Source organism: Poecilia mexicana, unplaced genomic scaffold (assembly GCF_051168715.1).
Source record: "Poecilia mexicana isolate PSO_F unplaced genomic scaffold, ASM5116871v1 scaffold_6, whole genome shotgun sequence".
Taxonomy (NCBI): domain Eukaryota; kingdom Metazoa; phylum Chordata; class Actinopteri; order Cyprinodontiformes; family Poeciliidae; genus Poecilia; species Poecilia mexicana.
Genome location: NW_028263375.1, coordinates 32,780,551 through 32,807,163, shown reverse-complemented (window position 1 = coordinate 32,807,163; position 26,613 = coordinate 32,780,551). Strand labels below are relative to the sequence as shown.

The 26,613-nt window shown below is 40.8% G+C and overlaps 1 pseudogene; it reads left to right on the top strand.

Annotated features, from left to right (window-relative positions):
- The first annotated feature begins 1,834 nt into the window (after nucleotides 1–1,834).
- On the top strand, nucleotides 1,835–14,809 carry LOC148159521 (uncharacterized; annotated as a pseudogene).
- Nucleotides 14,810–26,613: the final 11,804 nt, after the last annotated feature.

Here is a 26,613-nt window from a genome sequence, read left to right as displayed (position 1 = left end):
ACGAGATTTAAGGCAGCCATCTTGGAGCGGTCGACCGCTCCACTCAGCATTATATGTCTAGAAGGCACAATGACATATCACTGCATTTAACTGATCATAACACGCTTTTTTGTTACTGGAAACCATAGTCAAACTATATAGCTGTCAAAGCTACATTTATAAACAGTTGTATTTTTTAAGTATTTTTTAATTGTATTGATACATATTTCAACATATTTAAATATGCTTAGTGGGGAAAACCATAGAATAGGAATATAATATTCTGATATTGATGTATGATGAGCATTTTACAAAGCACACAGCTGTTCATAATTTATTTAATAAATTATTTAGTAATATCAATACATATTTATATAAATATACAAACACAAATAAATTATTAATAATGACACAGATTAATAATGATTAATACTGAATAATATATATATTAGATACATGTTTATATGTATATATACCAGTGACGTGCGGTGAGGTTCATTGCTGGTGAGGCACTGACTTATGACTTAGACACCATGCATGTTATTGGACCTATGGAAATTTCGTGCAAGCATACAATGCTGGAGGGCAAAAAGACTAACCTTTTACATGTCATCCATAGCTGTGTTAACTCAGTGAAACTTAAAAATGTAGGTATTGATTTCGTGCTATGATCCACAGCAAAGTGATCTGTATTCGTCAAGCTACGCAGACTCGTTGCCATAGCAACTGACAACAATGCCACTTCATGTTTTAGGATTTAACACCAAAAAAACATTCAATAATTTATTTTGCACACAGAACAGAACATTTAGTCTGTTGTTGTAGTATGTTTTAGGCTTAATGTTTAATTAATAAATAATTGCTGTGGTAGATTAGCTACCTCTTCTACTTTACTTAATTATTTAAACAAATTGTAGCCCACAAAACGCACATTTCATCAAAAAACTAAACAAAAACATCTTATTGCTGTCTTACCTTTATCTATCAATTCAATCCATGCACCACTAATTCTGCACAAAAATATCCGTTCATCCAAAGCCAAGTCTATCCTCGGCATGTCTTTTCTACTCTGTTTAGGAATCATCAAACTGTCTCGAAGCTAAACTTCCAGCTCCGGTGTTGGTCTTCCTTTAGTTATTATCTCCTGCTTCAAATGAAAATCCACTTTAGAAAACTGTTTAAGTGTAGAAATGTAGTCTTTCATGTTGACGTCGGAAGAGAGGAGAAAACAAATATATCGATGTTCTTTACTTATTTACTGTATGGCTAACTCGCTAGCTCACTGTGTCTTACTCTGTAGTTATGGAGTCACAATATCTGGGATCATGAGCGCCCCCTACCATGAGGCAAGAGAACTGCCTGCCTCCCCTGGAGTCTGTTCTCTAACGTTTCTGATCGCTCCTCCGCACACAAAACACGATACACACACAGTTGGTGACAAAAAACACTGTACATTATATACATAAGCGAAATTATGGAAAATCAGTCTATATATTAAATGTTTTTTAGCCATTTTATTGCCATTTTATTGCTGGCGTACAGACAGGACGAACTTGCTCCCATAGAATGGCAGCCAGGGCAGTTAGCGAGAGGTTGTGCAAGAGGTGAGGCTCAGCTCATCAATGGAAATCAAATTTATTAACCAATGGAGGCCTGGATTTGGAGCCACACACAAAATTAAAGTGAAATGTTCCCTTTATTTTTTTGAGCAGTATATATATAATTCAGTATTAATCATTATTTATTTGTGCCATTATTAATCTTCATTTATTAGTGTTTGTATAGTTATATAAAATATGTATTGATATTACTAAATAATTTATTAAATAAATTATGAACGGCTGTGTGCTTTGTAATATGCTCTTCATACATCGATATCAGAATATTCCATTCCTATTCTATTGTTATAGCCACTAAGCATATTTAAATATGATGAACTATGTATTTAAAAACATACTTAAAAAATACAATTGTTTATAAATGTTGCTTTGATAGATGTTTGAATATGGTTTACAGTAACAAAAAAGTGTGTTATGATCGATTAAATGCGCTGATACGTCATTGTGCCTGCTAAACACACAACGCTGAGTGGAGTGGCGTACCGCTCCACGATGGCCGCCGTAAATCTCATCAGCGACAATAGGCGAGAATGGTCCATGAGGCGTCTATCCTTATATTATGTCTATGTCTTACATTATGTCTATGGGGAAGATAACAGGCACTGTTCAATACGGTAGCCGACAGGTGCAAATGCGCAGCAAAAGAGAAAACATGCAAACAAAAAAAAAGACACGCGTACAAATTAAATGCGGCAAAGAAAAACAGAGACGCAAACAAAAACGAATACACCCCCAAATGAAATGCAACAAACAAAAAGAGAGACACAAACAAAAAAGAAGACACCCCCAAATGAAATGCAGCAAACAAAAAGATAGACGCAAACAATAACGAATACACCCACAGATGAAATGCAGGAAACAAAAAGAGAGACGCAAACAAAAAGTGTTGAAAACGGAAGTGCTCCAGACCACTAGGGGGAGTCGAAGAAAATAGTATTCATTTCTATGGGACCAGACGCAAGATTCAGAGAAAGAAATCTGAAAGAAAGTAAAGGTGCGTATTACTATATTTCTTTTCAGATACGCCGTCTTTTATAATATTATAGAATAACAGAATAAAAAAAAAGGAAAAATTGCACCATCATTCACATCTCAGGTTGGTGGTTCCAAACGCCACAACAAGCCACAACAAGCAGCGTCCGCCGGCGACGTCGTCTTCATTCTAGTGTTTTTCTTTTCCAGTCATTCATAAAGTGAGCATCACTTGAGCTGATTCTCCCTCTTCTCCTCCCTGTCAGGAAGTGCTTCAACTTCTTGGCTGGCATATTTATATTTATATATTTGCAATCAGGCGTGGCAGGTGAACTGAATGAGTGCTTAACACAGCATGGACAGGACATGAATCATAACAGTACCCCCTCCTCAAGGTCCGGCTCCAGAAGGACCACCAGGCTGGTCAGGATTGGACCGATGAAACTCCCTGATAAGGGACTTGTCCAAAACATGCCGGGCCGGCACCCAGGAGCGCTCCTCAGGCCAGTATCCCTCCCAGTCCACCAAGTAATGGATGGACCGGCCCCAACGTCTGGACCGAAGGAGACGGCGTACAGTGTGAGCGGGGCCTCCATCAATCATCCGGGCGGAAGGAGGGGGTCTGGAGGGAAGGTCCTTGGTGGATAGCCAGACTCTTTGTCCTGTGAGGTAAGTGGGTGCTGGAACTCTGCGACGATTGGCAAATCTGCAACATACAGCGGAGGTCTTCAGAAGAGCCCTGTAGGCCTGACGCCAGACCTGCTGGCACTTCAAGGCTGAGGCATGGGCAGATGGGACTCTAGTGGGCCTTTCTTGAAGAGACAACACAGGAGGCTGGTAACCGTAAACGGTGTAAAAGGGAGACAGCCCTGTAGAAGTAGAAGGGAGAGAATTGAGTGCATACTCCACCCATGGTAGGTTCTGTGACCAAGAAGAGGGATCATGTTCACAGAGCATCCGAAGCTTGGTCTCCACTTCCTGGTTGATCCTCTCCGTTTGTCCGTCAGTTTGAGGGTGGAACCCTGATGAGAGACTCACAGTGATACCCAGGAGACCACAGAATTCCTTCCAGAATCTAGAGACAAACTGGAGTCCCCTGTCAGAAACAATGTCAGTTGGCAGCCCATGCAGGCGAAACACCTCACGGGCCAGAATCTCTCCCAGCTCCTTGGAGGAAGGCAGTTTACGAAGAGGTATCAGGTGGGACATCTTGGAGAAGCGATCAACGACTGTGAGAAGGACAGAGTGGTTATTGGAAGAGGGTAGACCAGTCACAAAATCCATGGAAATGTGGGACCATGGGCGGTGTGGAACAGGGAGGGTTCGCAGAAGCCCAGAGGGTGGCCGAAGGGATGGTTTAGCCTGACAGCAAACTCTGCAAGCCTTGATGAACTCTGCAACATCTTGTAGCATAGTTTCCCACCAGAAACAACTCCTGATCACAGATAGGGTTTTAGTGACTCCTGGATGACAGAAGAGTCTAGACTCATGACAAAATGACAGTACCTCAGGTATTAGCTGCTCCGGAACAAACAGTCGATCTTTAGGACATTTCTCAGGGATGGGGCTTAGATGGAGAGCCTCTCTTATTTTCTGCTCCAGCTCTAGCTTGGAAACTGCTAGCCGCACTGATGTGGGGAGCACATAGTCCACCTCCTTTACCTCTTGACCCTCCTCCATCGTCTCATGAAGCCTGGAGAGTGCGTCTGGTTTAGCATTCTTGTTCCCAGGTCTGTAAGACAGTGAAAAATTAAAGCGACTGAAGTACAAGGCCCACCTGGCTTGCCTGGGGTTGAGTCTCCTTGCTGACTTGAGGTATTGCAGATTTTTACGATCAGTCCAAACCACGAAAGGTTCCTTAGCTCCCTCAAGCCAGTGCCTCTACTCCTCAAGTGCCAGTTTAACTGCCAGTAGTTCACGGTCACCAACATCATAGTTGGCCTCTGCAGAAGACAGTTTCCTGGAAAAGAAGGCACAAGGGTGAGTCTTTCCATCAGTGCACCTCTGACTGAGTATGGCTCCCACCCCGGAGGCAGAAGCATCCACTTCAACAATGAATTGGCGGGAAGGATCTGGTGTGCGGAGGACAGGAGCTGAGGTGAAAGCCCTCTTAAGGTGCTCGAAGGACTCAGCAGCAGCCTTACCCCAAACAAACTTGCACTTGGATGAGGTAAGTGCATAAAGTGGAGAGGCTACAGAGCTGAAATTGCGGATGAACCGGCGATAAAAGTTTGCAAACCCCAGAAATCTTTGAAGTTGCTTGCGGTCTTGTGGGTGGGGCCAATTCTTGATGGCATCCGTCTTGCTGGGGTCCATGGAAATCCTGTTGGGAGAGATGACGAAAACCAAGAATGAAGTTGACTCACACTTTTCTGCCTTGACAAACAGGTTATTCTGCAGCAAGCGGAGAATGACAGAACGAACATGGGCTTGATGGGCTGTGAGATCCTTAGAAAAAATCAAAATGTCATCCAGATAGACATAAACAAAATGACCAACCATGTCCCTGAGGACATCATTGACAAGTGCCTGGAACACAGCAGGAGCGTTGGACAGGCCAAAGGGCATTACAAGGAATTCATAATGACCCGTTGGGGTGTTAAAGGCTGTCTTCCACTCATACCCCTCTTTGATCCGAATCAGATGGTAGGCATTTCTAAGATCTAGCTTAGTAAAAACAGTGGATCCCTGGATCAGATCGAAGGCAGTGTTCATTAGGGGAAGTGGGTAACGGTTTTTGACTGTGACGTCATTCAATCCTCTGTAGTCGATACAGGGTCTTAAGGAACCATCTTTCTTGCCCAAAAAGAAGAAACCTGCACCAGCTGGGGAGGAAGAAGGGCGGATGAGGCCTGCCTTGAGTGAGTCACTGACATAATCCCTCATGGCCTTATCCTCTGGGCCAGAGAGAGGGAAAAGACGACCTCTGGGAGGAAAGGTACCAGGGAGCAAATCAATAGTACAATCATAGGGCAGATGGGGTGGAAGTGCAGTGGCTCGATGCTTGTTAAAGACCTCCCTAAGGTCATGGTAAACAGCAGGTACTCTGGATAGGTCAGGGTAGGTTTCCTGTCCCGAGATAGAGACAGTACAGGGGACCGAAGCTGCTAAGAGGCAGGTGGAATGGCAAGATGGTGACCAGCCCAACACCTCGCCCCTAACCCAGTCAATGTGGGGGTTGTGCTTTCTTAACCAAGTGGCCCCCAAAATGACAGGGAGCCCAGGGGAATTTATTATCAGGAAGGAAATGAGTTCATGGTGATTCCCGGAAATACTACACTTAATGGGACCTGTTTCGTCGGTGACACGGTGAAGTACGTGGCCATCAATAGCCAAAACTTCAAGATGCTTAGAGGTGGGTAGGAGTTGGATACCAAGGGATTCAGCAAGGCCACGGTCCATGAACTCAGTGTCTGCTCCTGAATCAATAAAGACAGATAGGTGTTTGGTAAGACGGTCTGCTTGGAGAATGCCCTGAACAGAGAAAGAAGAGGATTTTAATCTCTTTTGACTCAGCAGGAGCCTCTTACCTCCTACTGAGCCTGGCCTTTTGCTGGACACAGACGAAGTAGGTGACCCTCTCCCCCACAATAGAAACACAGGCCTCTCTTAAGTCTCTGCTCTCTCTCTTGTGGGGATAAGCGTGATCGACCAATCTGCATCGGCTCCTCCGTCGGAGAGGTGGGAGATGAGCTCAAAGGTGGGGGCATGACTGACGGCTGTGGCCTGGGAACACGTTCAACTTGGTAAGTACGACTGAAAGAGCTCCTCTCCAACCTTCTCTCATGAAGCCTCATGTCGATCCTTGCGGCCAGAGTCTCCAGTTCCACCAAATCCTTGGGAGCATCCCGTGTAGACAGTTCATCCTTAACCTCCTCACTGAGACCCTGGTAGAAAGCATCACATAGTGCCTCATCGTTCCAGTCACTTCCTGAAGAAAGAGCGTGAAAGTCAATTATATACTCTGTGACTCGCCTCCTGCCTTGTTTGAGTTTGAGCAAACCACGTGCAGCCTCCCTCTCAGGCAGAACAGGATCGAAGACCCTGATTAGCTCCTTGGAAAAGTCCTTAAACTGATAACAAATGAAGGAGTCCTTCTGCCCCTCAGCAGTACCCCATAACTTGGCCTTCCCCGAGAGAAGGGAAATAGCATAGGCTACTTTAGCACGTTCAGTGGGGAAAGATGATGGTTGAAGTTCAAAGACAATCTCACATTGAGTAATGAAAGGACGACATGCTCACCCTTAAACACCTCCGGAGGCGACAGATGGGGCTCATAAATGGGCGAGACCTGGTAGCCAGACTTAGAAGCCTTGGGGCTAGGAGAAGAGGCACTCTTTGGAGGAGGAGAGGAGGACAGTTTATCAAGCATAGACATCATTTCTTGCATGTTAGATTCCAGGCGGTTAATAGCGCCTTCAACACTGGAACGCCACTCCTGTGTGGGTGACGGGTCCATAGTGGCCAGATTATACTGTAAGGACACTCAGAGGGGACCCGGAAATTCAACCACACACAGGAGTATACAAAAAGGGAAAAAGTTTATTTTTTCTTATATTGGTTTCTGCTCAGGGAGAGGTCATCAACACAGCACTGAGGAGAGAGGGGAGAAGACTGGTGATGCACGGATAGAGGAGGGGTATCTTAGAAATGTTCAGCTTAACTGACCTGTAGAGCAGTGGACGGGTGGAGCAGAGGGTCCGATGACAGGGAGATGCAGGAAACCAATGGAACAGGGTTCTGTGGAAGCAATGAAGATCTCCACGGGGAGATCCAAAATGCAACACCCAGGGACTTTGTCGATAATCAGGCTGAGGTCATACACAGGAGGACAGAGAGAGCAAACTTAGCTTTGAGGGGCAGGCAGTAATCGGTGGTCAAGAGGCAGAGCTTGGGTCAGGGTCCAGAAATCCAGAATAGAAGGGATCCGTGAGGGGCTTGGCAGGAGGGGAAAATCCATGGTCAGAAGGGGGGTCGAAGAAACACTGGAGGCTTGGAAGGAAACGCTGGATCTCTACTGGCTCGTGGCTGTCGATAATCTGGCAAGGAAGCAGAGGCTGAGGGGTGTTTAAGTAGGGCAAGGCCCAGGTGGAACAGGTAAGCAATCAGGCGTGGCAGGTGAACTGAATGAGTGCATAACACAGCATGGACAGGACACGAATCATAACATGGGTAGCGTGATAGACTTTGTGTCAGTCATACCATTCTGGACTCGGTCTCGTAGATGCTTGCTCGAATTAGCAAAGCAATTATGCTAATCATACCGCAAGAAAAAATATATAAATTACACACGATAGATAGATAGATAGATAGATAGATAGATAGATAGATAGATAGATAGATAGATAGATAGATAGATAGATAGATAGATAGATAGATAGATAGTGAATACGATTTATCACCTATCTGTCTGTCACAAGAGGGATAGAGATGTTTGTAACTTTTTCTTTTTTCTTTTTTTTTGGTGTATGTACATATCTGGTTTCAACTATACCTATGTGCATACCATTTACCTTTTTTAGGTGGCCATGTTTTGCTGTTTCTGTGGACAAAATCTAGGAACAATTCAAGTTTTCTGTTTTTCATGTGGGAAGAATGTGCAGTTCTTGGCACAAGATCAAGACACTGGTACGCAGTGATGGCATAGTTACTATTAAAAATTAACTTTAATCGATTACTTATTACTACTTGAAAAAGTAGATTAGTGATCACTTTTTTTGGAAATTCACTAAGTTACTTTTTTTTTCTCCACCACTTGTGAAAAGCTTGAGCTTTGCAAATAATTAATTGCAAGTTATTTAATTATAGTAATATCAAGTATGTATCTCCGCTTACAAGGTTGAACTGAACGGGAGATTAATGGTTACAACAGTACACACATACATGCACGCACACACACACACACACACACACACACACCCCCCCACACACACACACACACACAAAAAACCTTAGTATTTTGTGTATGTTTTTGTGATTTCCACTATTGTCTGGATAACGAGCCCCGTCCTACCTCTGCCTCTAGGTTCTGCGCTATGGCCCTGTCCGCAGATTTGTGACACTTAAAGATTATATATGCGTTTAGTTGGGCAACTTTACGGACACGTTCATTCATGGCTGTTTTCACGTTTATTGTGCTGTTCATATTAGTCTCGATTTTGCAGTTTTCTGGAGCGCAATGCAAAAGTCAAGGTCACTCACAACAAATATTACCTTGACATTACCAAAGGCACAGCAAGATGGATCATCCGGGAATAGATGTACCTGGAAGTTCTGACTAAAACTACTTGGAAAAACTTAAACCCGTGATTCATGAAATTTGAAAGCGATTTCAGAAAAAAAGAAGCCCGCTTATAATAATCGGACTTTGAGGACAGATGATCAAAATCGTTCCTGTTTTCCCAGCAACAACATACGCATCTCCCTCCTCCCCGTATTGTTTATGTTTCTGTCGCTGCAGATAACTGTCACATGTAAACGGCGGTCGCTCCCCAAGACATACAGAAGCTGTATGTCTTGGATTTAATTAATCCAAGACATACAGCTTGGATGTCTTGGATTAAATTAAATTACAAAAGAAAATAGCAACGCACAGTGATTTGGATAAGTATTTAATATGGCTACTGGATTTGAATTAGCAACGCGTTTGATTACTAGTTGCTAAAAAAAGTGGTCCCACGTCGCACATATTCATGAAGTACTTTTGGTTTAACAAGCCACACTTTTTTTAGATATATATGCCAGCTGTTTATCTCAATAAATATGGTATTATTCTATTTTTTTTTTACTATTTTTTAAAATTATCATGCCTAACTGCACATAATTTTGTAGAGTAGACTATTTATATGCTACTTTTAATAACAGCACAGAACTTTTGCCCTTATTGTACTGTATGTTACTCAGTTTTTACACAGATTCTATTTTGGTGTGAACCTAATTGTTTGAATTGTTTAACATTTTTACTGTGCCAACTTAATTTCCCTGGTGTTGGGCACCAGGGAAAAATATATTCTGCTCTATTTTGTTTCACAGGATCTGAGCTGGACACTCTCTCAAAAGATGACCTGATTAGAAAGTATTTTCATGATGGCTATAGTCATTCAGAAATTTTGGATTTCTTGGGAAACCTTCACAATGTTGAAATGAGCCTTCGCTCCTTAAAGAACAAATTAAAAAAATGATCACTCTTTAGACACAGAAGTTACACGCCGCCTCACTTGGTACGTGCTGCTATTGAAAAAGAGCTAAAGGGACCAGGCCAGCATTATGGCTATCGCTTGATGTGGCAGACACTCCGACAGAAGTATTGTCTGACTGTCAGAAGAGACAATGTCATGGCATTGATTGCAGAACTTGACCCCTCAGGAGTACAACTGCGTGCAAGACGAAGATTTATAAGAAGAGTTTATAGTTCTTGTGGCCCAAACTATGTCTGGCATGCAGATGGTTATGACAAACTAAAGCCCTATGGTTTGACAATAAGTGGTTGCATAGATGGGTATTCTCGGAAGGTGCTATGGTTAGTGTGTCAAGCCAGCAATAATGATCCTGGAGTCATTGCTCAAAACTATGTGCAATGTGTCTCAGAATTTGGGAAGATGCCAATGCGCCTCCGCACAGACTGTGGCACTGAAAATGGAACAATGGTGGCAATGCATTGTACATTAAGGTCATCACACACTGATGATTTTGCTGGGGCTGCCAGCCATATGTATGGCTCCTCAACAGCCAACCAATGCATCGAAAGCTGGTGGTCATATTTCAGAAAACAAAGGTGAGTTTGTCAACAGTTTATTGTAATTTGGTATAAATACCAAGTAGTAGACCTTGAAAGGGTGAATAAATTTAGTAGTCTTCTTAGATAAGCAAACATTTCAAAATTTTAATGCAACGTTGTACTCGATTACCTCTACTTTGTCAGAAGAAATTAAGTACTTGCATATCTCTTAATGACCATTATGTTTTTGTGCTATGTACAACTTAATTTTATAGTGTAACATTTGAAGTGGATGAATCAGAAGCTCAACATTTAAAATATGACAGTTGTCTGCTTACATTATATTTTACTCTGTAGGTCAGCATATATTTAAATATTTTCTTGACATAGAAACTAGTTCTATTACTTTCTGCTGAAATTATAAATTTTTTATAATTTTGGTTTATTGTAGATCTCAGTTCTGGATGGATCTCATGAATGATTTGAAGGAAAGACATCTCTTCAATGGAAGTCATGAGCACACATGCCTTGTGCGGTTTGTCTTCATGGATATCCTACAGAGAGATCTTGATGAATGCAAGGACAGGTGGAATAAACATACCATAAGACCTGTTAAACAATCTTGCTGTCCATCTGGTAAACCAGATGTGATGCATCATCTACCTCACAGGTAAGTTTTGTTGTTTTTGTCTTCAACATCTGGTTAATTTAAAACCTCTTTGGGAACTCTAAAAAATAATTTGCCAAAACAAAAATAATGAACAGTGTTAACAGTATGTCACTTTTTATTCTAACAATTTCAGATGACAATTTCTAAAATGTAAATTTAAATACAATTAAAGCTCCGCGGAGCCTCAAGCGGCCCTCGCAGCCAAGCGCCGCTCAGGTCTATAGCCACCGCGGATGTTCCAGCACCGCCTCCCGCCAGCCACCGCCGACGCTCGCGCACCGTCCTCCACGCGATCCGCTTTGATGCCTTCGGCAGCGTTCCCTGGCGATGCACCCAAAATCTGGAGCAGATTGGGCCATGTGGCAAGGAGATACAGCTTTTTGATTAACCTAGGGGGCGCAGTGGAGTCAAACTGCAATTAAACTCTATTGGGCTCCTTAGAGGTTCACAAGTGTCACTCATAAAATGTCTGGTGCAAATCGGATGATGCGTTTGTGAATAAGAGACGATCGTATGCATTTGGCGAGGCACAGCCATTTGGCCACGCCCCCACAGGTCAGTAGGCATTGACAGAGTTCATCTTAATTTCATTATATGTCAGTCTGCAAAGGATGAAGCCCATATGTATTAAAAGTAAGACATACAGTAGAAAAAACAGGTGACTTCCTGTCGGAAGTGGGCGGGGCTAAGGTGATGTCATCAATCGACCACCTAACTGTGATGAGGGCTGGTCTATAATGAGACATAGAAAGTCTGATGCAACTGTGACCTGGCATTTGGAAGTTATTTCACATTCATGTTTCATGGTGAATAGTCAAAGTTTGGGACTTAGCCACGCCCACATGCTTTGACATACAAAAATTCCTGTGATAACTTTCCACCTTTAATTTTTCAACTCTCTGCTGACTGAGATACATCTCTTTGATTAACCTAGGGGGCGCAGTGGAGTCAAATTGCGATTAAACTCTATTGGGCTCCTTAGAGGTTCACAAGTGTCACTCATAAAAAGTCTGGTGCAAATTGGATGATGCGTTTGTTAATAAGAGACGATCGTATGCATATGGCGAGGGACAGCCATTTTTGCCACACCCACATGGGTCAGTAGGCATTGACAGAGTTCATCTTCATCTCATTTTATGTCAGTCTGCACAGGATGAAACCCATATGAATTAGAGAGTAAAAGTAAGACATACAGTAGAAAAAACAGGTGACTTCCTGACGGAAGTGGGCGGGGCTAAGGTGATGTCATCAATCGACCACCTAACTTTCATGAGGGCTGGTCTATAATGAGAAATGAGACATAGAAAGTCTGATGCAGCTGTGACCTGGCATTTGGAAGTTATTTCACATTCATGTTTCATGGTGAATAGCCAAAGTTTGGGACTAAGCCACGCAACCATTGGTTTGACATACAAACATTCCCGTGATAACTTCTGACCTTTAATGTCTCAACTCTCTGCTGACTGAGATACAGCTGTTTGATTAACCTAAGGGGCGCAGTGGAGTCAAATTGCAATTAAACTCTATTGGGCTTCTTAGAGGTTCACAAGTGTCACTCATAAAAAGTCTGGTGTAAATCGGATGATGCGTTTGTGAATAAGAGACGATCGTATGCATATGGCGAGGGACAGCCATTTTGCCACGCCCCCACGGGTCAGTAGGCATTTATAGAGTTCATCATCATCTCATTTTATGTCAGTCTGCACAGGGTTGGAATCCATGACACACCAAAATGTTTTAGAGTGCAAAAGTAAGACATACAGTAGAAAAAACAGGTTACTTCCTGTCGGAAGTGTGCGGGGCTAAGGTGATGTCATCAATCGACCACCTAACTGTGATGAGGGCTGGTCTATAATGAGACATAGAAAGTCTGATGCAGCTCTGACCTGGCATTTGGAAGTTATTTCACATTCATGTTTCATGGTGAATAGTCAAAGTTTGGGACTTAGCCACGCCCACATGCTTTGACATACAAAAATTCCTGTGATAACTTTGGACTTTAATGTCTCAACTCTCTGCTGACTGAGTTTGAAGTCTGTATCTGGAAAGCTGTAGGAGGAGATAGATCAGATGCGACGTCTATGAAAAAGACGAAATGGCGGATTTTTATCCAAAATGGCCGACTTCCTTTTGGGTTTGCACCATGGCTCCAAGAGACTTTTTTGTAGGTCCAGACATTTTACACATGTGTACCAAGTTTCATAATTCTAGGTTAAAGCATGGCCTGGGGCTAATTATTTAAAAAATTCTAGGGGGCGCTGTAGAGAAATTAGGCCACGCCCATAAACGACTGTTATGGATTCCTGTTCGGGGATGAATAAGGATGCATCCTAGTGAGTTTGGTGCAGCTGGGCTGAACGATATGGGATCTAGAGCCAAACGTAGGGCGGCGGCGTTCCCTCTGCTTCGCCGTGCTGCCACGGCCACGCCCTCTACTGAAGGCTCTTGGCGCTTTAAAGCAAGTGAGACCAACATGTTATCTGTCATCCAACACAGAATCATCTTGATTAGGTTGAGAGAGCCATAGATGGAGCTTTACAAGTCAAAAAAAGGCACTTCCTGTCCTGAGGGGGCGGGGCTTAGATGACGTCAGACTATGACGACATAGGATCGTCAGGCATCCCACCAGGATCACTCATGTCAAGTTTGGTGCAGCTGGGCTCCAAATTGTGGAATCTACAGCCAAACGTATGGACACGGCGTTACAGGTCACTTCGCCACGCCGCCACGCTCACCTGCTCCATCGAACCCAAACAGTGTTGGAATCCGCGACACACCAACATGTTTTCTGTCTTTGGACACAGTTTCATGTTGATTAGGTCAAAGGGGTCAGATAGCGACCATTCAGAGTAAAACATGACACTTCCTCTTCTCAGGGGGCGTGGCCTAAGTGACGTCATCATTTGACCATTGGGTATTGTAGGGGACCCGATGATGATCAATCACTGAAAGTTTGGTGCCTCTGTGAGTTTTTTTGTAAAAGTTATAACCGTTTTGTATTTCATGGCGAATCCATGAACTTTGACCCCAGGTAACTCCCCTTCAGGAAGGTCGAAAACGCAAACCTTTGATAACTTTGGATCGGCCATGCCTTCGATCTGACCGAGTTTGAAGCTGATCGATCGAAATCCCTAGGACAAGTTCGATCAAATGCGAACCCTGTAAACGGCCAAAATCGGGTCAAAATCGGAACTTCAATCCAAAATGGCCGACATTCTGTGATACTTGCACTATGACATTAATTGTAAATTCTGAGTGTCTTGGGGAGCTCTACAAGTGTACCAAATTTCAAGTCTCTACGATAAAGTAAGTGAATAGGAAAGGGTCTTTTGAAATTTGCTAGGTGGCGCCCTTGAGCCGTTTCTGTTGCGATTTTTCCGTGGACCTTAAAATACGTAAATTTTACACAGGCTCTATGCCCCCGCCAAGTTTGGTGAGTTTTTGAATATGATAAAGCCCCCAAAAAGCCAATTCATTTGGCACAAGAACTATAATAATAAACAGCACGATTACAATAGGCCTTCGCAGCGCTTAGCTGCTCGGGCCTAATTAATCATTTAGACAGGCTTCAACAATAGTCACAGCAGTAACAGTTTAGTGAAGAAATGTAAATATAACTAAATGTTTACTGTGCTTCTTCTATTCCTAGGTTTGGTGGAACAGACTGGTTTCCCAGTCTCCCAGGAGCAATTGGGACAGTTTGTGACAGAGACTAACAACATTCAATGTGGAGATGAACACCTTCAGGCACAGTTTGAGGACCTCCAGAGACAGTGTGGCCTAGCACATCCACAGAGTTGGGAATCATGTGTCAAAAACTATATCAAACTGAAAAACATGGCGGACTTATAAACAAACAAGAATCCAAATTTGAAGGTCTCACACAAACACTAACCAACAGTGTCATAACTGAACAGGTTTGACAAGTTAAATAGTCAGCATTTTGTTTTGTTGTTATGCATTTGACCTTAATAAAGCCTAAACCCAGGGGAGTTTTGAATCCCAAAGTTAAACTGATGATACGTCTTGGACTCAGTATTTTGATAGTGTTGGAGCAGGTGCTACTGACAGGAAAACGAGAAGTGGCCTGAAAAATCAGTTTTGGTGGTGGCAGAATTGAAGATGGAGGAAGTGTGTTCAAGCCGGGATGTCCTGGAGAGAGAGACCCGTTTTTTGTTCTAGAAAAGAAGCAATGAGTTCATGTATCAGATATTACAACAACACAAAAATATAGCAATAAATCTTAATGTCCACCTTCTGTGTCAAGGAGATAGTCTCTCCAGAATCCTAGCACTCTTGTTTCCTCATATCATCTGCTGTTACCCTTTTCACTGAGCTGAACCTCAAATATTTCCTCCAATATTTTGGATGTCAGCTGTTCCACTCTTGCACACATAAATGGCCTGAACACGGAAGCATGCTGCTCCAAAGCATTCTAGAAGTTCAGTGTTGAAAGGCCATCCTTGAATCTATAAAAAGTTTGAAACAGAAATCACCTTAATTGTTATCAAAAGAGCATAACTTTAAATAGATATTTTTCAGTCACACAAAGAACATTAATATGTCTAATCTTTTTTATTATTTTTATTTAGCATAGGTAATATTGCTGATCCACTGTACACAGTGGATTAACCTACAGTAACGTTAATTTTCTCCAGTTAAACCGTCCAATCAACAAGGCTCCTACTTATTTGGCTGCTGGGTGCTGTTGATTGATTCTTGCACCATTGTACATTTGCTTGTTTTAACTGCAACAAAATAGCAACTAAATTAGCATAGTTATTTTTTAAGTTAAGGAAGAGAAACATTACCTTTGAATAGAGAAATGATTGCGGTAAATGATGTACCAATCAATGAACTCCTTTACAATTTTCCATTTGTCATCAACACTCACAGGGAACTGCGAGCAACCAGCAGTTTGCAAGATGCTTGCATGTCTTTCAACTGACTGGTGTAGTTCAGTCAATGTACCTGCACTGGATATCTATGGTAGAGAACAATAACCAAAAACAAATGAATATACTACTCCAGTACCTGTTTAAAGGTTAGAAGATATACAACACTTAAAGGGGCATTGTTATGTGAAATTAATTTCTAAAAGAACATGGCATGGTTGTTGGTGCCAGACATGCACCAACAACCATGCCAACAAACCTCTCAGCAGTATTTTAGGAATACTGATGAGTATTTTTGAAATATTCAGCAGTTTATGAAATACTCTGAATCTGCTGATCTACTGGGATTCTCATACACAACCTTCTCTAGGGTTTACACAGAATGGTCCAAAAAAGGTAAAATATCCAGTGAGCAACAGTTCTGTGGCTGCAAATGCCTTGCTGATGCCAGAGTTCAGACCATCAAACAATCATCCAGCTCTAGCCAAGTAATCAATGTTGATACTGTGTCATTGAATCAATGTTGTTTTGTGGTTGAAATCTAATGAATGAAATGCTGATGTCTGATCAACGTCTGATCAATGTTGAATCAATGTCAGCTGTTTTGCCGCACCCCTTCACCTCCTCTCCTCTTCATCAGAGCTCTGGGTCAGAGCATTTTAGTAGAGTGGGGGTTATCACATTTTAAATTAACCACTGTAAAGGCTAGTGGGTGATGATTAATTTCTGTACATTTTCTTACTTTTTCATAAAAAGTCATTTGTGTGTGATATATTGACACAAAAACATCTACAACTTACTCTAAGGAGTGGAGCGGTCCACCCCTGCCATTTACATTAGTGGGATGTCCCAAACACACAGCCACTTTGCTGTTGGTTTGTTGGCAAAAGATGTTAATTCAATATTGAATTGCCATCATGTGCAATCTGGGTACAGAACGGAATCACAACTCAGTGTTGTCAACACATAGTGCTTAAGTTAAAATGTGATTCACCCTCACCTAAAAGGGGTTGTGCTGTGGTGGCGAAGGGGTTAAGCACAACCCACAATGGAGGCCTTAGTGTTCAACGTAGCTGTCGCAGGTTTGATTCCTGACCTTTGCTGCATGTCTTCCCCCTTCTCTCATTGCCCACCTTCCTGTCAATTAACTATTGAATAACAGCCACTAGAGCCAAAAAAATCTTTTAAAATGTGAAAAACGGAAAACCCTCACTTAATATGAAAGTTGCTTCACCCGATTGAGGGGTAGATGGGGCCAGGTAAGGGGTGGGCGGTGGGGGGAAAGGGGTGTGTGTGTGTCTTTGGCATGTGGAGGGAAGGGGGTTGGGTGTTTGAATAGCAGGTGGTGGTGGAGGGGTGCAAAAGACAGCTTACATTGATTGAACATTTCAATTACTAGTTCTTCCCCAAACCTTATCCTCAAGGCAAACTGACCTGCATGTTTTCAGTTCAGCAAAACCCTGTTAATCAGATGTCAATTAAAATTATGTGTTCTGAATTAGGGAAATGCCTAAAACTTGCAGGGCAGTGTGCAAGTTTTAGGCACACTGCCCTGCAATCCTGCAACACTGGATTCGATGTTGGCATTTCAATCAATGGATGTTAATTGGCTAGAATTGAATGGTTGTTTGATGGTTGATCCAGCTTCTGTCGTTGACCTTAACCATAAATTCAACCTTTGTGATCTTAATTCAACATTGAATTAACATATTTTTGCAAACAAGCCAACAGTAAAGCAGCTGTGCGTTTGGGACGTCCCACTCATGTAAATGGTGGGGGTGGACCGCTTCACTCCTTGTAGTAAGTTGTAGATGTTTTCGTGTCAATATATCACACACAGTCAGTAAGAATTTTTATTAACAAGTAAAAAAATGTACAGAAAGGAATCACCACTCACTATCCTCTACAGTGTTATTAAAAATGTGAGAACCCCCACCTCAGTAATAAAATGCTCTCACCCAGAGCTCTGATGAGGAGGAGAGGAGGGGAAGAAGGTGTGTGGCAAAACAGCGGACATTGATTCAACATTGATCAGACGTTGATAAGACCTTGGCATTTCATTCATTAGATTTCAACCACAAAACAACACTGATTCATTGACACAGTTTCAACGGTTAGAATAGGATGATTGTTTTATGGTATATCTACTGTCAGTTTTTGACTTCAACCATACATGCAACCTTTGTGATAATAATTCAACATTGAATTAACATCGTGTGCTATCTGGGTAGTTCTTCCCCAAACCTTGTCCTCAATGTCTGTAGTAATAATGGAATACTGTGACATCGAATTAAAACAATACTCTGTCCTTGGTGAAACAGTTTTCACGTTTCCTCTAAAGTGTACCTATCGTTTTATTGTGCTAATTTTCATAATTTTGTTGTTTGTAAACTTTGAATGTATTGACAATTTGTACAATTGTCTTATAGTATAATGGCTCTTGAAAAAATGTTGGTAAGACGTTATTTGGCGGGGTGTGCATAAGACTGATATGATACTGTCATAAACATGATATAACTCCTGTTAGGAACATACCAACAGTGTCATGAAGTGTCATTCAGTAAATAATGACAATTTTAATGAGAATTTGCTTTAAAAGTTGGATGAAAGGTTTTATGTTATGTTTATGACTGTCATGTCAGTCTTATGCACACCCCGTCAGATAAAGTGTTACCAAAATGGTAATATATGAAAGCACAATGCAATTATAATTTTTGTTCTTTAAAGTAATAACTTTGGTGTTTTTTTGTCACACTTAAATTTTCATGTTCATTGTGTTCACTTTTGATGTGTAAACTATAATTATGTAAAGCTCATCATAGAGTTGTGAGTAAAATTGGACAATTTTAAGATGTCGGCAATTAAACAAAATGTTTGAATTACCTTGAACATCTTGTGTAATTAATCTTTCCATGTAATTGTAGCCTAAAACAATGTAAGTACTGCAGTGTAGTTATGCATGTAATTTACAAAATAGGAAAGTAGGAATAAAGAAGACTTATGAGTAATTAAAATTGTATTTTATTAGCAATAGCAGTAAATCAAAAATAAAAATTAGGTGTAATTTAAATACATTACTAATATATTAGTATATTTAAAATATGCTTAAAGTATAGTAAAAGTATATTTTTAATTTAATTATATGACAGAATTAGTACACTCAAAATATCCTAATCAAGCTCTTGAATACTACATAAAAAAGTATACTTAAAGTATTCTAAGTACAACTTGAAGTTGTTCCAAAAAAATACGTTGAAGTATACTAAGTATACTAATAGTTGTAAATTAATACTATTTAAATACTGTTAAAGTACACTAAGCAGAAAAAGTTGTTCCAAAATAGTACAGTTTAAGTACATAAATCAAAGTATGCTAAAGTATGTTAAAATTTAATATACTAAAGTATACTTTTCTTTTTTACTAGGGCAGGCCTTGCATATGAGCTTCTGCCCACATTTCTTCTTGGGATCTGGCAGGGGTCGAAAGGGATCATTTCCGGATGTCTTCTTTCTTTGGTGTCAGAGGTTTCTAGCAGTTGAACACACTGTTGAAGTGAAGGTTTTACTACTCACTCTCTTGCTATAATCAGTTTGGTTGACATCTGGTTGAAGGTCAACTTCTGGACCAGGAACTTCTCTACACTGGCTTGTGTGGATCCAGCTGGTTCTTTAAGCAGTCTGAGTCATGAAGAGCCCTTTTAAGGTTTCTTGCCAAGTTGCCAGTATTCGCTATGGTTCTACTTCACCATTGTCCAGTCAGCAGGGTTCAGTCAATGCAAAGGGGTTTGCAGGGGTCAAGTGTACAGCTTTCACAGCCTATAAGACTTAAAGAACAGTGGAGAGGTTGTACAGTAGGATAACATTGCATCGTCACAAACGGCAGTGGAGGGGAGTGGCTTGCTCCCTTAAAAGGTTTCTTGCCACATTATGTGTGGCACAAAGCATGCATGATCTTCTGCATAACTACAAATGTATGTCCATTTGGTAAAATAAGAAAATAAATGGCTAAGCAAACACTGGTTCAACATCAGGGCATCTTCACACCATTTGAGACGGCTGTGCCTGCAATCTGCCACAGAAAATTCTCACCTGTGGAAACAAAGGACTGTAAAGGACATAAATCAGCAAAGGGCTAGGTTAAGGGGCTGTGGGTATATCTTTTGCAGTGAATCTGCTCTTCCATTTCGCAGTGATTCAAAAAAAAAAAAGTTATGCACAACTCCAAATGCACAACATGAAACTGTGGATTACCATGACTGTCCTGTGGGAAGTTTGCAAGCTTCAATAAGAGAAATAACTTCAACCATTTGAACAGAGAAGTAAGAAAATGGAGGACCAGAGGTCAGATGCCATGTGAAGTCCAAAAACATCCCCTTTTCTCTCCCCCTTATTTTTTTTTAAAGTGGAAGTATGACAAGAGACAGAGACATTCTCAAAGGGAACAAGATCAGGGTTTTGAAGAGTGAATCTGTAATGTCAGTCCTGGAAGTGCAAAACTTCTCCAAAGCAGTACAACAACAGTCAGAGTCCCCATGTTCAAGTATGGGGACATTCAAAAATGTACAGCGCTTGAATGATGTTAGTGATGTCCAAGAGAACAGCTATGCATCTGAGCCATTGAGTTGCCAAATGATGAGGTTTTCTGCTCCAAAAAGGTGAAGAACAAGGGTGAGCAGGCTGAAACCAACAATGTCAGAAGAGGCAAAATCAAGTTTTTTTTTTCTTTTTCAGCTACAGGGATACAAGAAACCAAGTCAAAAGCAGTCAAGAGCCCTCACTATGAATGAGGGCTCTGATGGGGGCTTCAAAGATTGAGTCATTAAGATAAAATTTCTGCAACAAAGGGTCATCCCCAGAAAATGCATAAGTTGTTTCTTGGTGACAAGTTTGGGTATGTTCTTATTCTGAACAGTAGAAAACACATTGTGAGGACCCAAAGCATCCCTCCCAGTTATAATGTGACCAAAAAACAAATCAGACATTTTTCTACACAAATTGTAATTCTAACAAAAACACTTTGGGCCCAAAATCATGCCAATGTTTTATCTTTTTACAGAGAAACTGTTTTTTCTTTGGGGGGTGGGACTTTGAGGTGGGACTGCATGGAACAATGTTATCAATAAATGTCCATTCATTGCCTTTCAACTCAACAACAAACTGAACTGATTGTTATGGACAGACAAAATTCATTTGAAATGTTAATGTTTATGTCCTAAAGTGGAATTTGGAACAAAATTGGGGCTTGAGATTGGATGGTAGCATTCCTTACATAGACATCTGCATATCTTTTAGAGTTTCATATAAAATTTTTTTTTTTTACAATGATCTATTCTTATTTTTTCTTTTGTTCACTGAATTGATTGCACTTATGTTTGTTGCATCTTGTAAAAGAGACAATTTATCTCATTTTATGGCCTGCAGGGTTTGGACAAAATGCTAGTCAGATCCTTCTTCCCTATTAGAAGAAGGATCTAACAGGGAGGAGTGTGCACACATGAAGTTTCATGTGTACAATAATGCTGGCAGCTTTAAGGGAATGTCCTGTATTGCTTCAGGTTTTAATGAGCATAGTGTTTTCCAAAAGGCCTTCATATTTGGGAAAGATCACAAATGGTTCACAGTATGTTTTTCAACCTTATTTCATACTTGTTGGCAAGCTTGATGTCAAGTTAGATTTCAGCAAGGGCTGGATTTAAGGAGCAGTCAGTTTTAGTCATGAACACTTCAGTAGGAGTTTCAAAGTCTGAGGTTAGTCCTACAGTTGTATAATATTCAAAGCATTATCATCAGGTCAAAGGTCAGAGGAGTCCAGTCACTCATGGTCACACATAATTTAACAAAAACCACCCATATCCCTCCAAGGCCAGTTGCATGGCTTCGTAAGGGATACATGGGTGTGATTTTATAAAATATTTGCAAGTATATCTCTGTTTGACATAAATGCTACAATAATCTAATCTGCAGATGTTTTTTATAGTAATTGCTCAAAATACATACAAAATGCTTATGTATGTATTTTGAGATGTCTTTGCTGCAAAGTTCAAAACATTAGTGTAAAGGCCCTTGTATATCTATTTTTATCATTTGGTAATTTATTTATTTAGTGAATAGGCAGCCAGTGCTGCAGGATCCATAGTTGTAATACACCAGCAAACATCATGCTTTATTGGCCCTCATTGAGGTTTGGCTGAAGGGGTTAATTTGCTGTGGCTCTTCAGCCTGGTAGCCATGTTTTTATGGGCCACACTGAACTCTGTCAAGTTCTTATCTAGGACTGAGTCAAATGCAGGGCAGATAAGAGCAATTTCCAATAGCAGGTGTTAACAGGCCTGCCCTTTGTCTTATCTGTGTTTGTTAATTAACCCAGTGATGGATACTCACTGCACAGGGGCAAAACAACAGGGTAATAAAGAGAAAATAGGAAATGTCAGAGAATGGTCAGACACTCTGAGGTAACTGTAAGGGATTTTGTGAATTGCAGTGCTTTTCTTCATCTCCTTTGTTGAGCCATGTTGATATCATTCTGTCTAGGTAGCTAATCTGGATCCTAAGTATGACAGTTACTACATGTATTCTGAATTTATATTATAACTCTCAAGAAAGCTGGGCCAACAATGGCAAATGTATGAGTAATATTTTGCGGTTCTCTTATTCCTATGTTGCTCTTGTCAGCCTGCATTTTAAGTTATTCATTGAGCTCTGTGTTTTACTCTGTATTAAATTTGTGTAGTGTCTTTAATCAGAGAAGATGTAAACTTCAAGCAAAAACAAACCTGCCAGGGATTTGAATTCAGGAGTATGGAAGCGCATTGCTATCACGCAGGAAAAAAATTTTTTCGAGCGCTATCTCGTTAAAACGTGATACTTATCTCGTTAAAACGTGTTATGTATCTTGTTAAAACGTGACATTTATCTTGTTAAAACGTGATATGTATCTTGTTAAAACATGATAATTTTATGACCAGGAAGTGGCGGTATTATGCTAGGCTAGTACAGTGGCTAACACAGTGTTGTGGTACTCGAAGTTGGTCTTGGTCTTAAGACCGGTCTTAAGACCATTTTTTGATGGTCTCGGTCTCGTCTCGGACTCGACCGCATTTGGTCTCGGTCTTGTCTCGGTCTCGGGCGCTGAGGACTCGGCATTTTATTTCAAGACCAGTCAAGACCGCAACTGTGAAAATATCACTAAACGTACCGCATTCTGTCCACTTTATTTGTTAACATCTTTGTTTTCAGTGGATGCAAAACGCACCGATTAAAATCCAAGCAACTACGTGTTTCTGTTACTCCCCCCACCCTCCCCACCTTTTACTCTCCCTCCTCCCCGCCCCCACCTTTCACTCGCGTGCAGCGCTCCAGGACATGCGCAGTGGTTTCCTCTCAGCGGCAGAAAATGTTTGTCTCATCGTCAGTAATATAATATCGCTGCATAAATAGTAAGAAATCCGATGGCCACAGCTAACTCAGCAGCGCTTCGCTTTCACAGACGGTGGGAACAACGTCTAACTTTTTTCGTCACTTAGAAAAGTAGCTCGAAGGTAAGCTCCGTTAACATGATGTTAGCAAAGCTAGCTGTACAGAGACACATAAGCATTGTGATGAAAAATGTTATCACTCACTGTGCTGAATTATTGTGCGGAGGTGTTGACTGACTTGTCGCATATATGGGACAACGCTATGTCCAAAAGTCTGCAATATAGTGAGGTGACATTCAGAAACAGTCGATTCTTCTCCACGGCTCTTTTCTTATTAGATAGGACTGGAGTGTCACTCACTGAGAGCCGTTGTTCTATCAGATAGCCATACGCTGTCAGGATAGCATACATGCATTAAGCATTAAGAAATCCGACCATCAGAGGAGTTGTCAGTTCACCATACGCAGCAAGTTATGATGAACATAAGTCATTAAATTGTTTTCAATGATAACTATATAGATATACATGTGTTGTCATGGTTTCAAAGTGTATTTAAAGCAGGGTCTGGCTGCAGCTGGAGTCAGCTACAACACACACCCGTGTAAAACTCACTTAACCGCTAAGTCAGGATGCCATACAACTGTTAATAACAAAGTGTATGACGATCTACGTCATGATTCTATGCTGTTGATTAAATGAAATCTTATGGTAATGACGTGTCTGACAGATATAGCCGTTGTTCTATCACATAGCCATACATGCAGTGAGTACCATGCCAGCGCATGCGCATTAAGTCCGACCGTCAGTGTAGTTGTCAGTATACGCAACAAGTTATGACGAAAATAAGTAATTAAATTGTTTATAATATGACATAATGTGATAACTAGATGGATATACATGCGTTGTTGTGGTTTCAAAGTGTGTTTAAAGCAGGTCTGGCTGCAGCTGGATGCCATACAACTGTTAATAACCAAGTGTATGATGATCTACATCATGATTCTATGTTGATGATTAAATAAAATCATATGGTAATGACAGCGTATGCATGTCTGAGCTAAGCGTACAACTATCTGACAATGTATGCTGATCTGACAGAACACCGTGATCTGACCTGACAGAACACCCGTTCTTTGTTCTTGTAATGCTCTGTGTACACTGCATCATTATTTTATTTTATTATGTACGTTAATATTTAAATTAACAAATAACTAAAACACAAGAACGAAAGAGCACGCAGAGCATGCACATTGCTCTTTGATTGTTTTTGTTCAAAGTGGCAGCAGCTGTAATGTCTGCCATGGTGTCAGACTACCTGGCTTCATGAAGTGGGAATGAGAGTGAAAACAGTCACGATGAGCGCCTTCTGTTTGGTTACTTCTTGCTTGTTGCTCCTTGGTCAGTGTTCATAGTTGAGCGTTATTTACCATCAGGGCATTGCCTCAATTGCTATGTTTAATGGTGCAACAGTGGTGGTTTCTTACATGAGCAATATGGGCAAATGCCCAGGGCGTTATGTTTTTAGGGATGGCACGAGACCATCACACTTTTTAGCACAGAAATGGAATATTTAATATTGGTAAAATGTATTAAGTATTTAATATCTAGGTGTTTTATGGTAATATGGATCTTTCAGATTATTTTGAGAAGCAATTTCGATCATATTTTACATTTTATTGTGTCATGTAGCGCGGGCCGCTGGTCTTGGTCTTGACTCGGTCTCGACTCCACTCGGTCTTGGTCTTGACTTGGTCTCGGACCCCAAAAGTCTTGGTCTTGTCTCGGTCTCGATACACTCTGGTCTTGGTCTTGTCTTGGTCTCGGGTTGGGTGGTCTTGAACACAACACTGGGCTAACATGAATTGGTCAGATTTCCTTTCATGTTTGGTCTACAACATGTAGAGATACGGATGCTGCTTTGCACTGTGGTTAAAACCATTAATAGCATGCGTTCTCTGAGCAGGATCCTAAACAGAACGGGACTGCACAGAAGGAAACGTCAGTCCGGTCCTCTAGCTGTAGCGGTGTTCCTGACTGTCTGGATCGAAGCTGAAGTTGGCTTCCGATTGTAGCTTCTGATTTGGGAAATGGCTAAAGGGAGATTATAATGGAGGCTCAGACGTATTTGCTGAACAGTTTCTGTTCAGATTTTTTTTAACAGTACACTTGCAACCGCTGTTCGTAACCAAGCAACCGAAATCAACAGAAGGCTAGGTAATGGCAAAAGACAAAACTAGATCCTGTTAAGCATTCTTCAAAATAAAATACTTCCTCTCTCCAAAATAAATCATACATAAAGCGTTGAATTTAATTATTTTTCACGTCACCTTTTGGAATTGTGTACAATCAAGTTAAATTCGGTGAATAATAATAATCATGTAAATTATACGTAACATATGACTTGACATATGACTGTAAGTAAGTAACTAATCATGGAAAATATATTTAACATATAAATGTTAAGAAATCATTTGTTCTGCTTTAAAAACGAACATATATCGACACTTCAAATCTGGAGTAGATTGTTCTAATCTACGCTAATGGCAGAATATTTCAAACCTAGTTTGTGATTTGTGAAATCTTTATCTGAATTGAAACCTCAGTAATGAGAGATATGAAAAATATTTTTGCATCTGGAATGCATTAGAAATGAACTCCTATCACATTTACAATATTTGTTATTATTTTAACCTTCTGTTTTCTTTCGCTTTTTTGTCCTAGAGCACCTGCCTTTTTGTGTGGCTTACAAGGATCCATCAGCTGGGATAATAATGCCAACAACTTTTCAGATTCCGATTTATAGTGATGCAACATAGCATCAGAGATGAATAATCTATTCCAGGTCGGAAGTGTCTAAGTGTTAGCTTTAAAAGTTTAATAGTTAAAGATGCTACCCATCTCCTTAATTGGTCACATCAATATTATAAAAATTACAATATTGCCAAAATTCTTATATGTTTTCCAATCAGTTTCAATTTCCTCACTCCCCTTCTTCTTTAAGGAGCTAAATATAATTTTTTCCAACTTCACTTAAATGGTAAACGCCCGAGAATGAAACTGTCTCTCTTATATCTGCCATATGACAGAGGGTGTTAACAATTATCAAACCTATTATGTTATTTCAACCCAGATCAGGGCAGCAATGTTTTAATTTACTGCCAGACAGCCCCCAGCATGGGTTACTATTGTGTCCCACTGGATCTCTATTGAGTACATGTACTCATCAGGCAGGAAAAGGTTAATTAAGCAAACAAAATACCCATTTCTGAAAAATACAATGATGATCTGGCAAAAAACACTTGATTATTTGGGAGAAATGCAACAACTATCTGATGTAATGTTCATCCATG